Raw genomic sequence first — 14881 nt, 5'->3', positions numbered from 1 at the left:
GCATAAAAATTATGAAGTATACAATATAGTGTATGGTCGACTGTCACAATAATCGAACTGTTAGAGTGCGTGACGTTGAAATTAATTAAAATTTTGATAATAATGTTTACTTTTTCCATATCATATCGAACTGAAAAATATTTAAAAAAAGTTTTATAATATGACATATAATAATATAAAATATAAATTAACATAACTTTTATAATACAATAGAGTACCATTCTATTATATTTGTAAAATCTAAAAATTATCGTAACAACTTGAAATTCTGTTTGATTTAATCAAAATGCATTATGCAAAGTTGATATCAAAACACATTCAAATCATTTTTCTCATTCATTAGAGAAAATAGAAGATCTATTACACTTTAAGCAGCATTTATTGGTTCATGTACGTTTTATATACATTTTACATACGTTTTATAAATCTAACGTATCTAACGTATCTATAAAACGTATCTGTTACACCTTAAGTAGCTTATTGGTTCATATCAGGTGTACAAGTATGAAATGACGATTTGAGAAACAGATGATGCACCAATGCAGTGTGAAATACAAAGATTTAACATTATACGCCATTTTATTACCATCAACAAGTGTCAAACACGCAAAGTGATTTGAAAAGTGTTTGCATAGTATTGTGTTGCTGTGTTTAATATGACGAAATTTGTATCAAATAAGGAGCATTCGCGGACAGCATTAATTTTTTGTTTTCATTTGAAGAAAACTGCTGCGGAATCATACCGATTACTTGGAGAAGCTTATGGTGAGCATGCTCCATCGCAAAAAACGTGTGAACGATGGTTTTAGCGTTTCAAAATTGGAGATTTCGATGTTGCAGACAAGGAACACGGAAAACCTCCCAAAAAGTACGAAGCGTGGAATTGCTGAATGAAGATGATTCACAAACACAAAAACAACTCGCAGAGCAATTGAGTGTTAGTCAACAAGCTATTTCTAATCGCCTACGAGAGATGAGAAAGATTCAGAAAGTCGGCAGATGGGTGCCACATGAATTGAACGAGAAACAGATAGAGAGGCGCAAAAACACATGTGAAATTTTGCTCGAACGATACAGAAGAAAGTCATTCTTGCATCGTATCGTTACTGGGGATGAAAAGTGGATTTTTTTTGAGAATCCCAAGCGCAAAAAATCATGGGTAGACCCAGGCGCACCATCCACATCGACCGCAAGACCGAATCGCTTTGGCAGGAAGACGATGCTCTGTGTTTGGTGAGACCAGAAGGGTATGGTCTATTATGAGCTATTGAAGCCTGGCGAAACGGTTAATACCAAACGTATCAACAACAATTGATCGATTTGAATCATTCGCTGTTTAAAAAACGACCAGAAAACGACAGAATAATAAAAGAGGCAACACAAGATCATTTTTCTCTATCACATACGGCAAACCCAGTTCGGGACACGTTGAAAGCACTCAGCTGGGAAGTTCTACCCCATGCGGCTTACTCACCAGACTTGGCTCCTTCCGATTACCACTTGTTTACATCGATGGGTCACGCACTTGCTGAGCAGCGCTTTGGTTCGTACGAAGATGTGAAAAAATGGCTCGATGAATGGTTCGCGGTAAAAGGGGAAGATTTTTACTGGCGTAGTATCCACAAATTGCCCGAAAGAAAAATGTGTAACTAGCAATGGAGCATACTTTGAATAAATCTCTTTTTATCATTCTTCCGAATTTAACGTGTTTTTTTTGGGAAAAAAATCATTTCATACTTGTACACCTGGTATACATTTTATATATATTTTCTAAACGTACCTAACGTTTTACAAACATTTATAATAAAAAGTGCATATAAAATCAACATATGCTCCTGGAGACAAAAAACTTTTTTTCCTTCCAAAATGTGACAGAACATTTTCCGAAAAATTTTTCGCACTGATGCCATTGGCAGAATTGACTCAGTAGGTTAGGATTTTGAGTAAATTGGAATGAAATGAACAAAAATGATGTTTTTGGCCACATTTAATATTTTTTTGCAGTAAAAAAGTAAGTGGTTTATAAATAAATTGAGCAGCATCTGAAAGTATAATTTAAGAGTTTTCAAACGAACGATTAATGATCGTACGACTTTTTTATCAAGTTATAGTTGTTCGAATTTTAGATTTTTTTGTAACATTCCATATGTTTACAATTTTATCCACACATTACAGACACACAATATTGAGTCCACATATTTCTGTCAATTGAATAGAAATAGAGCGTAGTTGATTATGCAATATCACTAATAAAAGGATGTATCGAATTAAATTTCTCAAGATTTAAAAAGACGACGTAGAATAAGAAACATAGCATTAAAAGATTTTGCAATTGTTCTGTTTAAAATGAAATAATTTTTTGACCTGAGCCTCAAAGGCTTTAAAATTCCCAGATAGCACAGTAAATTTACGAAATATAGAATTTTCTCTTTTCCTGAATTATAATTCCTTAGAAATTCATACAAGAACACAATAAGAATACTTTAAAAAGTTTCATGCTGTTTATGCACCATATTTCGAATTTCTGAGATCTTCTTAAAGCATTCATAGTCTTCCCTCTACATCAACAGATATATGAATTCAAGAAGAAGTGCTTGGAATAAGCTTATAAAATATCCAATAAGGCCAAATTTCACAACTCACCGAAATTCAATTCATTTCTCATCTCTTCCAATTCTAAAATTGGAAAAAAATAATGAATAAGTTGAACTTGGTTAAGAGTTAACCGTGAGTTGTGAAATTGGGCCTAATCTCAAAATTTGTTCGCGTTGCATATTCCGTATGAGTAAATATTGATATAATAACGGAAGCAGCTCCGATAACCTTGACATATGTTGTTAAAATCATGACTAGGGCAATTATAATAGAGCATATTTTTTTATTTAATTAATAATAAAAAAATAAACCAAATACAAATTTGTTTCATAAGAAATTATGCATTTTGAGCCCAATATGTCAGAGCATATGTTTGCATATTCCACATTTAAGTGCATATTTTACACATAAAAGCATATTTTTTCATATTTTGCACACATTCACATATTTTATCTATTTTTATTATATTCCTCATCTTATAGTGATTCTATCTCTCTTACGCCATCATTCGCGTCACTCGTTCAAACTAAAAAGATAATTAGCGCTTACGTCGGAGCCGCTCTATTTCTCTGACAACGAAATATTGAGCTCAAAAGCATACCTTACGTATACGTGAGTTGTATTTATAACATCTCGTGTATACGCAACTTGTGCGTTCCAAAATCTAATCACAATAAAAACTCAGTTGACGTCACGTAAATTATAAAATTTTGGTTACTGTAGTTACGTTTTGGAACTTAGTAAACGAGAATAGATTAAGATAGATTGAAATTTTTTTCTATACGAATGCGTATTTTAAATAGCGAATACTTTCTTTTTGGATTTAATTGAATTCAGTTGGATTCAATTAGATTCAATTGGATGCAATTGGATTGAAAAACTGCATTTCCTATTCAAAATTTTGAATTGAACAGTATTCACATTGTGTACAGAAAGCTAATATTATTTTTAGATTGAAAGGCAGATAGAGATATCCATGCAATTTTTATAAATGAATAAAAATGCATCAGGATTGAAAAGCATTCATTTTAACATTCGTGAAATATTTCTGAAAAATCTGAATTTCAATTCATTTCAATCCATTTTCGTTTACTGGGAACGCCCTGTGTGACACGCTCGCGGTTAATTTCAATTGTTTTTTCAATTGTTTCGGCGTTCAGCTGCTTGTGAGAGATAAAAGCACTTGAAGTGTGACGAAGACTGTGTGCTACACTCTACAGCTGTTTATTGAAAAACGAAATTTTTTGTATATACATATTTATATTGTATAAACATATTTTACGATCAAATAGGCAAAGGTTTTTGTTTGAAAACTTAAGTCAAATGTTTATTATTTACTGTAATCGAAATATAAATTGAAATAATTAAATTTTTTGCTTAATATGTATTTGTTTAATTTTAATGCTCCGTAAGACTAATTAAGATTTTTAAAAATGTAAACAAATTTTATCAAATTCATTTTACTTTGTTATTATAAGTAAAGAACATAATTAATAAATTGAAAATTTGTTGCAATAAAAAGTAATTTTCAAATGCATATATTCCTTCTTTTAAAGCATTTTTTCAATTTCGCAGCATATTTTAGGTATTAAAAAAGGGATTTTTACAACATAATTTTGGTTGCCCTAGTTGTGACTCTGAGTAATCTCCAATAGGTTTTAGCAATCGCTCGCTCTTCGTTAAAAAACTATCAACAAAAAAGTTACTTAGGTAAATATTGACAATAACGGAAGTAGCTCCGATGACCTTAACATATGTTGTCAAAGTCATGATTCTGAGTAACCTTCAACAGGTTTTAGCCATCGTTCGTCCTTCATTAAAAAGTTATCAATAAAAAAATTTGAAAAAATAATGATTTATTTTTGCTTTATATAATATTAAAAGCTATTCTTCCTTGATTATGTAATAACTTTTTACGCAAAGCAACTCTTACCCCACTTCCCCCCTTCCTGTTTTAACAATAACAAAAAATTTGAAAAAATAATGTTTTATTTTTATTATACTTATACAGCAATAAATAAAGGATCTTTCAATAAGGATGCTCGATTTTTAAATGTAAATAAAACAAGTTGTGTATAAAATATCCTCAATTTTTTTTTTATTTGATAGAATATTTTATGGCATTAAGTATGGAATATAACATCACTCAAATGTCTGTCGCGGCTTCGCTTGGTGACACGTATTCGAACGTTCAATTTTCGATGACTTTCTCGCATAAATCTGGTTGAATTTGCTGGATGGCGTTTATTATGTTGACTTTGAGAGCATCAATTGTTTGCGGTTTATTCGTATAGACCTGTGATTTAAGATAGTCCCAAAGGAAAAAGTCTAAAGGCGTTAAATCGCACAATCTCGGTGGCCAATTCACGTCGCCGCCGCGCGAGATAACCATGCCCTCAAATCGCTCGTGCAGAATGTCCATCGTGGCATGTGGTATGTGGCACGTAGCGCCATCCTGTTGGATCACCACATGTTATCGGTATCCATATCATCCATTTTAGGCCATAAGAAGTTGCTTATCATCGATCTGTAGCGCTCGCCGTTGACGGTTATGGCAATGCCCACTTCGTTTTGGAAGAAATACGGATCGATGATTCCGCCAGACCAAAATCCGCACCAAACAGTGACTTTCTCGGGATGCATTTGGAGCTAATATATCTCGCGTGGATTGGTATCGTCCCAAATTCGACAATTTTGCTTGTTCATATATCCATTCATTCAAAAATGGGCCTCATCACTAAAGATGATTTGTTTGACGAAATTTGAGTTAACTTCCAACTGCTCCAGAATTCAATCAGCGAATCATGGCGTTGTCTATGGTTGTTTACCTTAAGTTCCTGGGTCAGTTGAATTTTAAAGGGGTGCAGACCCAAGTCCCGACGCAAAATTCGGTTGTTGAAATCGCAGAAAGGCCAAGTTTTTGTAAAAGACGAGAAATTGACCGCCTCGGATTTTCCCGTACACTCTCACGCACAGCAGCGACGTTTTCAACAGACCTTGCATTTCGGCGACGTACTGGTGCTGGCTGATTATTTATCGAACCGGTTGACTCGAATTTGGCCACCAAACGTCGAATAGTCGACTCGGCAGGACGGTTGTGGCGAGGATAAAAATCACATAATGCGCGGAACGGAATACTGATTTTTTTGATAATAAAATTTTATGATTTGCACACGTTGCTCAACACTATCTTCCATGATGATTTACCATACACTACTAAACAATTCACAACAAATTTGACAGATGTCACTTTAACAACATGGTTACTATGATCTAACAAATTTCGAGCGTCCCTATTGAAAAATCCTATGCTATGTGAAATATAGAATATTTAATAATAATGAATCATTAATATCTATGTTGAATTATATATCGGATACAATCTGCTCATTATTTCAAAAAAACATTCCATACACTTATCAAAAGTCTACATTCGAACAAAAATTCAGCAATATAATGTTTATAATGGTACTCTCGATTACCAAAACGAGGAATATTAGCACATAATTCTCGCCACATCCTCTCTATATTTGGTGTGCGAATCCCTTAGAATCTGCAAAATTTGCAGAATAGTTAACCGTTCGATGAATATAGTTTTCATTCTGTAGATCATCATATGCATGCCAACTATGAATGATTGATCCTTTAGCAATGTGCTTTCGAATTAGTGGTATTAGAATCTCAGAACATTGATTTTCCACACGTATAATAAAAATTTGTTGTTACGTTCTACATCACCAAATACTCTACTGCCCTTTCAAAATATGGCCTTTATTAAACTTTATTTTTCCAATTTTACTTCATTTATTTATTTTTACTTCATTTATTTCCACAATTTTTCGTGGTCCGTTAATTTGTTGTTCCTCTTTTTGTCATCAATTCCATAGCAAAATAAAAATGATCAAATATATATTGCATAACATAAATATGAACAAATTATATAAATATTAATTTACCTTTCTACAAAAATTTATCCAATCAACAATTTTATCGCACATATTCAATGCACTATACATAAATGATTGTTGTGATATTTTAATTATCACAAAATAAGCAATAAATCGGCAAATTGTTATTATACTCAAATCAGCTTTTGAAAACCATGTATTATGTAACATACTTATTTCAAAGTTACACATCCTTTGTTGTCATTTTCTTGAACATACAGTTTTATAATATATATTACTACAATGAATAATTAAATTTTCATATGTATCATTTGGATATCTTAGAAGATTTCCACATTTTGGACATTGTGGAAAACTTCCAAATAACTTCTTTGCTTATCAAATATTGCACCAAATCATTAAAATCATATGTTAAGTGCAAAAATTCGTGAATTTTATATCATAATCTGACATTTATTAAACTGACACAGCCACTTCAGCACGATCGAATGAAACCTATACAGAAATTTAGTGCTTTTGCTAATTTGTTGCTCAATTCCCGATTTTGTTGCTCCAGCCTAAGAAAACAATGGCTATGCTAACTTAAGACTAGTTAGCACAGCCATTTAAAAAAAATTTTAAAAATTAAAAAATTAAACACATATTCTTTTTGTGCTAATTTGTTCCCGATTTTGTTGCTTCACCCCCGATTCTTGAAAACCATCCCGCACCAGCACAACTCCTCCAAATTGTAAATTATTGAGATATCTCGATTGATTTCGCATCTCCGATTTTGTTGCTCGCAATTTTTGATGAATCCGATTTTGTTACTCCATCCCCGATCCTTGAAAACTCCTAATACCTCGCACAATACTATAAGTTATTGCGATATCTTGATTTTTTATGATTTTCTGATTGTGTTGCTCCACATGGAGTCAAAATGAATTGACACATTCTTTGACGATTTTAATTTCGGAAAAATTGAGTTTATTTAATTTTTACAATAATAAACCAGAACTCAGCTATTGAGAAAAATGGATTATTGTTTTCATACGAATTATAGGGGAGACCGGGTTTCATTAGCATAGTTATCACAATTTTGGCATTAGATTTTTTAAACGATTAACTATTATGATTAAAATGCATCAATGTAGGGAACTTTTCTTTACATTTTCATACTAATAATAATTTTATACACTGTATTCTTTCTTTGCAATAAATGAAATGTGCTGCATTGTAGTTAACTTGCCCCAATATGAGGTAAATTGATACATATCACAGTATAAATTGCTTTTGTGATAAATTCTATATTAACAAAAATGTAATAAAAGAATAATACAATTAAAAATTTGAGAGTAGAAATTCTTAGTAAAAATAGTATTTTTCAAAGTTACTTCGTAATCATCAAACAGCAAAATGTTGTTACAGAAAAACAAATATAAATTATTTTAGTTCTACCTAATATTAATTTAGAAATATTAAATATAAATTGTTTAGTCAGAGTTAAATTGTAAATGTATGTTTACATATGCAGTACAATAAGTCAACCTAATCTTTTCTTATGATATGAGCCACCCCATCCCTACACACGTCTGATTTTGCCACTTTATTGTAATAAATTACTATTGTTACGTAAATAACGTGTTGTGTACTAACAAACATTTTTCTCTTAACTAATAATATATCACTTAGATTTGCTTTTTCAAACCGAAGGACATTAATATGAAATTATGAAATGATCAAAAATTTACTTGCCTGTTCTTACGTTACATTTTTTTTTTCTATTGTAATACGTGTTTAATTTAAACTTGAAACTTAGAGAGAAGTATATATGTTGTAAAAGAGATATTTTGCAATAACTTTTCCATTGTTTCTTTTGTCACAAATACATAAACGAAACGCAACCTTTTGTGTCAACAAGACCTTGTCTCTCTTACAATTTTCAGACCGCCTACTGATCGTAGTATAGTAACCAATACCAATATTTGATCCCCGTGTTGATATTCGGGTTTTTTTTATCGATTCCAATTAATTTTAAATTCTTTTTCTTTATTGAATGAATTTTGAATCTATTTTGGATTGTCTTGTGATGGCATTGATTTTTATTTTTAAAATTACATACGCCAAATATTATTATGGAACCTTACCTGAAAAAGATTTAAGACGAGAATAAGCATTAAATTGATATGATAGTGATAGAATCTTTTAGTCGAACTATAATTAGAAAAGCTTATTTATGATCCAAAATAAATGCCATTACAAAACATCCAAAATAGATTTAAAATCCATTTAATAAAGAAAAAGATTCAAAATTAATTAGAAATGATTATAAAAAAGCGCCAATGTCAATACGAGGATCAAATTGGCATTGGTCATTATATTGCGATTAGTAGGCGGTCTGAAAACTGGATCCAGTACAGCCAAAAAGATCAAAAAAAACAAAACACAAGTTGTCATGTATTTGTAATGAATAATGAAATAAATTATACATAAAAAAAGAAAAATATATACTTATTGTCCTGGCCTTCAAAAAAACTGAACATACAATCTAAATAGACGGGAAATGATACAAAATACGAGGGCAAGTCAATAAGTTTTTAGAAAAATATAATAAAACACATTTTTTTTAATCGATTCATTTTTATTTTTCAACATAGTCTTTTTTCAGCTCGATACACTTGATTCAACGATTCTCCAACTTTTTCAAGCCGTTCGAATAATATATTTGTCCAACTCTTCAAAATAAGCCTTTTCAGTGATGAGCTGCTCTCTGATGGTGAATCTCTTTCCTCCGAACCATTTCTTCAGGTGGGAAACAGGAAATAGTCGCAGGAGATTAAATCTGGCGAATATGCTGGATGGGGAAGCAATTCGTAACGGAATTCGTTGACTTTGGCCATCGGTGCCGGGCATGTGTGAACCGTGCATTGTCTTGATGGAAGAGTACTTTCTTCTTCGCCAAATAGAACGTTTTTTTTTTTAAATGTTGTTGAAACAATCCAATAAGACTGCTAATAATCACCATTGATCGTTTGCTTCGACGGAAGGTAATCAATATGAATTATACTGCATCCCAAAAAATTGTATTGTATAAAATTACTATACCATCACCCTTTCCGACCCATCGGTCTTTCCGGCCAACTTTAGCCTTCTTTGAAACTGATTCATCTGGAAGTCCATTGTTTTGACTATTCCTTCGTCTCGGATGAAATAATGAATCCATGTTTCGTCCACATCGTCCACAAATTCATCTGGATTACGTTGAAACATCTCCTTGTTTTGAAATCGTCACACGGTCGCGCTTGTGATTCACAGTGAGCAAACGCGGTACCCATCTTGCCGATAGCTTTTTCATATCCAATTGTTTGTTCAAAATTGAAATCACTGTGTGATATGCCTGTGACTTCAACAAGCTCGCGCATTTTCACTCGTCGATCAGTCAAAAACAATATCGTGGACTTTATCGATGATTTCTGGCGAGCTTCAATTGAATGTCCCGAATGAAATGCATCACATGTGGATGTACAACCACGTTTAAATTCGTTCACTCAATTGTATACAGTCGCAAACGCTGATGCAGATGTGCTATAAACATTATTCAACTCGGCTTTGATTTCTTTTGGCATCTTTCATATGTAGATGTTTGATCACTGCACAAAATTCGTTTTTTTTCATTTTGCAAAAAATACAAAGATTGTTCGCTTTAATCGTCTATAGAAATGAAACCATGCGATGAATTTCGCTCAAAATTTGACAGTAATCAGCTGAGAGATGCTTCTTGTCAAAAAGTAATGTCAAAAAGACATGACACTGCGAGTGCCCTCTGATCTATATCGATCTTAAAATTTCGACTTTTCTAAATTGTGTAATTCATATGATATAAAACAATAATCCATTTTTTATTAATAGCTGAGTTTTTTTTATCATTGCAAAAATTTAATTCGATTATTTCGAAATTAAAATCGTCTAAGAACGTGTAAATTTTATCATTTTGATTCCATATGTAAACAAAATTAGAGAACCGTAATAAATCAAAATATCGCAATAATTTACAATTATTGTGTTGGCGAGGGGAGGGGGGAGGGGGTTAAAAGTGATTTTTGAGGATGAAGCAACACAATCGAATTCACAAATTGCGAGTAACAAAATCAATCGAGATATCTCTATAATATCTCTATAATAATTTATAGTTTAGAGATGTTGTGCTGGGTTATTAAAGGTGGTTTTCAACAATCAAAAGTGGAACAACAACTAGCAATAAATTAGCACAAAAAGTATGTGTTCAATTTTTTAATTAAAAAAATTTTTGTAAATGGCTGTGCTGTAATTTTAGTCTTAAGTTAGCACAGCTATTGTTTTCTCGGAATTGGCTGGAGCAACAAAATCAGGAATTGAGTAACAAATTACCAACAAAAAAACACTAATTTTCTATGTAAGTTTCGTTCGTAGATTTCGTTCGATTGTGTTGAAGTGGCTGTGTCAGCTCAATGATGCTGGCTGTCGAATTATGATACCCGAAAAACAACGAAGTTGTGCCGTCGATCGCGACACACAAGATAGGAATACATATTTAGGAATCAGCGATATGATGGCAGCGTTTTTAGACATATTGTAATATGATAATGTTGTATACGATATTCTAATCGAAAAACTCAAAAAGATAAACTGCCCAAAGAAAATTATATTGTTTATAAGTCGATGCTAGTAGTGAATGCTAGATAGAGACATGGAATTTAACATTAGTAAGTCCGATACATGTCAAAGAATGATAAAAAAAGACCTATTCTAAGATGCGATATTGATCCCTATTTTGTATGCTATACACGAGTGAACTAACACTCGATTTAGATAGAGAAGTTAAGACGATTTAATTTGCAGACGATATGTGGTGTATACTATAATTCATGATAGAACGAGATTAGAACAAACCATTTCAATGATGGCAGAGAGACTTAATCAACTAGGGTTAGAATTATCTCCATCTAAGACTATTATGGTAGGGTTTAATAGTCAGGAAATACGTGATCTCAAAATGTACATACATACATAGATATATTAGGCAATAGGATAAGTAATTTCAAGGAAACCAAATTCTTAGGAATATGGCTAGATAATAAATTAAGCTTCCATAGACAAATACAAGAAATGAAAGGGAAAGTGAATAAGATTAATTCATTAACAACATAATGACATATCTAAATAAAAAATCTAAGAGTACGGAAGTAAATACGGCGCTACTTCTCTATAAAAGTTTGATGATATCTCGGATTGATTATGGCATCTTTCTCTACAATCCTAATACTAAAGAATTAAGTTTAAAATTGGAAAGAGTTCAGTTTCTCAATATCAGAATCACCCTCGGCTTCAAAAATAGCACACCAAACAATGTATAGCAGAGACTAAAGTAAGACTTCTTACAGAACCGATCTTTTGGCTAGAAATTTTCTGAGCAAAAATCTAATCTATGTGAAGTGAAGATTTTAAAAAAAGAATGGAGGACCTAGTGAGATAGATATGATTAGAATATGAGATAGATGATTAGAAGATATAGCAGGAATGAGGAAATCAGGGACAAACAGAAGCATTGTTACAGAGTCTTGGAGAAAAATTAAATGTATGAGAGATAAGTTAGGACAGAATGCAAAATTCGAAATTTTCGAGACAGGATATGAAATAGCGACTAACAGAATAGAGGTAGTGATAGGCGAATTCAAGAAAGAAAATAAAATTAGTGATAGTCAATTATTAGATATAATTAACAAAAAATATAACATTAATGAGGACGTGACATTAATATACAGACATAATATACAGACGGACTAAATATAACCAATAGAAAAACAATAGATCCATGGGTGCTAGTATAGTTATAGAAAATCAAGCGACATACAAAATAAACATAACAAAAGAAAGCTCATCATTCTGCGGAAGCAATTAAGACAGCCCTGGAGCTTATGGACAAAGGAGAGAGGAAGAGACATTATAATACTTAGATGTAAGATTAATTAGTGCTGCAGGAGATCAATAACAATATTATCAATGTATCAGAATAAATATATTATTGAAATCAAGGAATTCCATCACAAATTAGAAAAGGAAAAAGAAAAAAGATAAAATATATGTATGGAATAAAGTGGAGTAACGATCAGGTGGATAAATTAATTAAAATGGCGACTATGGAGAAAGAGAGTAAAGAAATTAAAGTATCTTTGAATGATATTATAGGATATAGGAGAATTCAAGCTCGAGACATGGATAAAACCTAGGATAACAAGAGAAATCAACTTTAAGGGAAAAGAATATTTCACTAGATATTATAGAAAGAAGACAAAGAAATCTTAGTTTTACAATATGAACGGAGAAAAGTATTACATTAATAGACTGAGAGCGAATCATTTCAATTTGAACGAATCCTTAGCGAGGAAAGGCATCATAGAGAGCATCAGGTGCGAGTGCAGCAATGAGAGCGAGAGTCTGAAACACTATCTATAGTAATGCTCCAAGTATGACGAACTCAAATTCGAGATGGACAAAGAACTTAGAGAGAAAGGGCTCGATATAACGGATCATCAAGAATCAAGACTGAGTGATTCAACATTATTTATAAGTATATCCAAAAAACTGGAAGAATTATTTGAGAAAACAATATCAACTGAGTAACGTGTGTCAAAGTATCGCGAGGAATGGTAGAAAACACTTTTCTTTGGTCTCCACCTGAAGGCAACTACTGACAAAAAAAAAGAACTATGGTTCAAGCAACTACATAAATAGTTGCTTCATATTTTACTATTTAATCTGGTTGATATCACGAGATTTCTATGTAAACCAACCATACTGTTTTTTCCATGTGCATGTTTTGCCAGTCATATTTTCTTCATAATGCTCAAGATGGAATAATTAATCATTTGTTGCTGTTATGTTGCTGTCATCTGGCCTACAGCATAACATACAGCTATTGCCAATGTTTGTTTATAAAATTTCATAAATGATTGCATGCATAAGCAATTGCTGCATTTGTAACGTATCCCGACATCCCATGATGTCAGCAAATGTATGCCGAATATAAGATAATTCATACAATGCAGTTCAGTTTATGTTCAATATGCTAAATCACGCTTGATTATCTGGATCCTTTACTGACAAAAAAAAAGTTAAAAATCGCCAAAAATTTTTTGTCCATTTCATTTCAATTTATTCAAAATCCTGACATGCATGGCAAATTCTGACAATGGTAACGTGTTAAGCGCAAAAAAAATCTTTAGGAAATGTATTATCACATTTCTAAAAAATTTTTCTTGTAACGTTGTGATATTATATACCTGCATTAAAATTATGAAGAAGGTCAAAGCTGCACTGTATATCTAAAAAATATATATTATTATATTTTTATTATACTTAATGAAAATATTTATGTCAAATTATTTATAAGAGTAAAAAAAAAATTTTTATACATAAAATAATCATGAAAGACAAATGCAATTAATTGAAAAGTGTTGCCATTTAGATATTTATGTAATTTGCAGGATTGAATGCAGAAATGTTTGTTCTATTATGTATGTATATTTTTATTACATGAATACAATTTTATTTAATATAGGACATACCTGGTAAATGGAATTATATCCATAGTAGAAATATCCTACGCCAAATTTTACCTCCTTGTATTTTATTTGCAATATAAATTGTAAAATCTAATTGAAATTAAATAATTGAATTAAATAATTGAAACATTAGATATACATTATCTTTCATGAAAATTCGAATACATACATAAACTCTATTAAATAATAATTATGTAAAAAATTAAACACTGTTATAAAACATCAAATATGTCACATTGTTATATTTCCAAGGAGCAATCCTATTCCTCAATTAAGTTAAATAACATTTTGTTATTTTTAACTTTACTATGTCAAACTCCATGTATTTTTCAGTTTTAGAATAAATGTCTGTATTAATTCGAATATATTAAATTTTAGATAAATTTAATATATTTTCTTGAGTTAAACCATTTAACTCCTTTAACTTTTTCCTTTAACATTTAACTTTATTTTAGTTTAGTTAAATAAACGGCATATTGGAAAAAATCAGTGGCGATCTATAGAAATGATTGAAAATAACTCAAATTGGATATAATTCAGCAATATGAATTTAATAGTAGATATATTCTTTTATATATTTTAGATTATTTGTACGTATAACACTAATTGCAAGTATTATATAATAAAATATTTTTAATTTTATGCTAAAATGCATTTATGTGCTATAATGTTTATTTTGTAGGACATTTGATAATATAATCAATAATTATTATCAATAAATATTTGCTTTTGCGTATAAAATAAAAAATGATTTATAAAACTTCTTAGTCCACTCTATCTATGGCGTTAGCATGTTGA

This window comes from Atta cephalotes, assembly GCF_000143395.1.
Source record: "Atta cephalotes unplaced genomic scaffold scaffold00037, whole genome shotgun sequence".
Taxonomy (NCBI): domain Eukaryota; kingdom Metazoa; phylum Arthropoda; class Insecta; order Hymenoptera; family Formicidae; genus Atta; species Atta cephalotes.
This window is presented reverse-complemented; position numbering follows the sequence as displayed.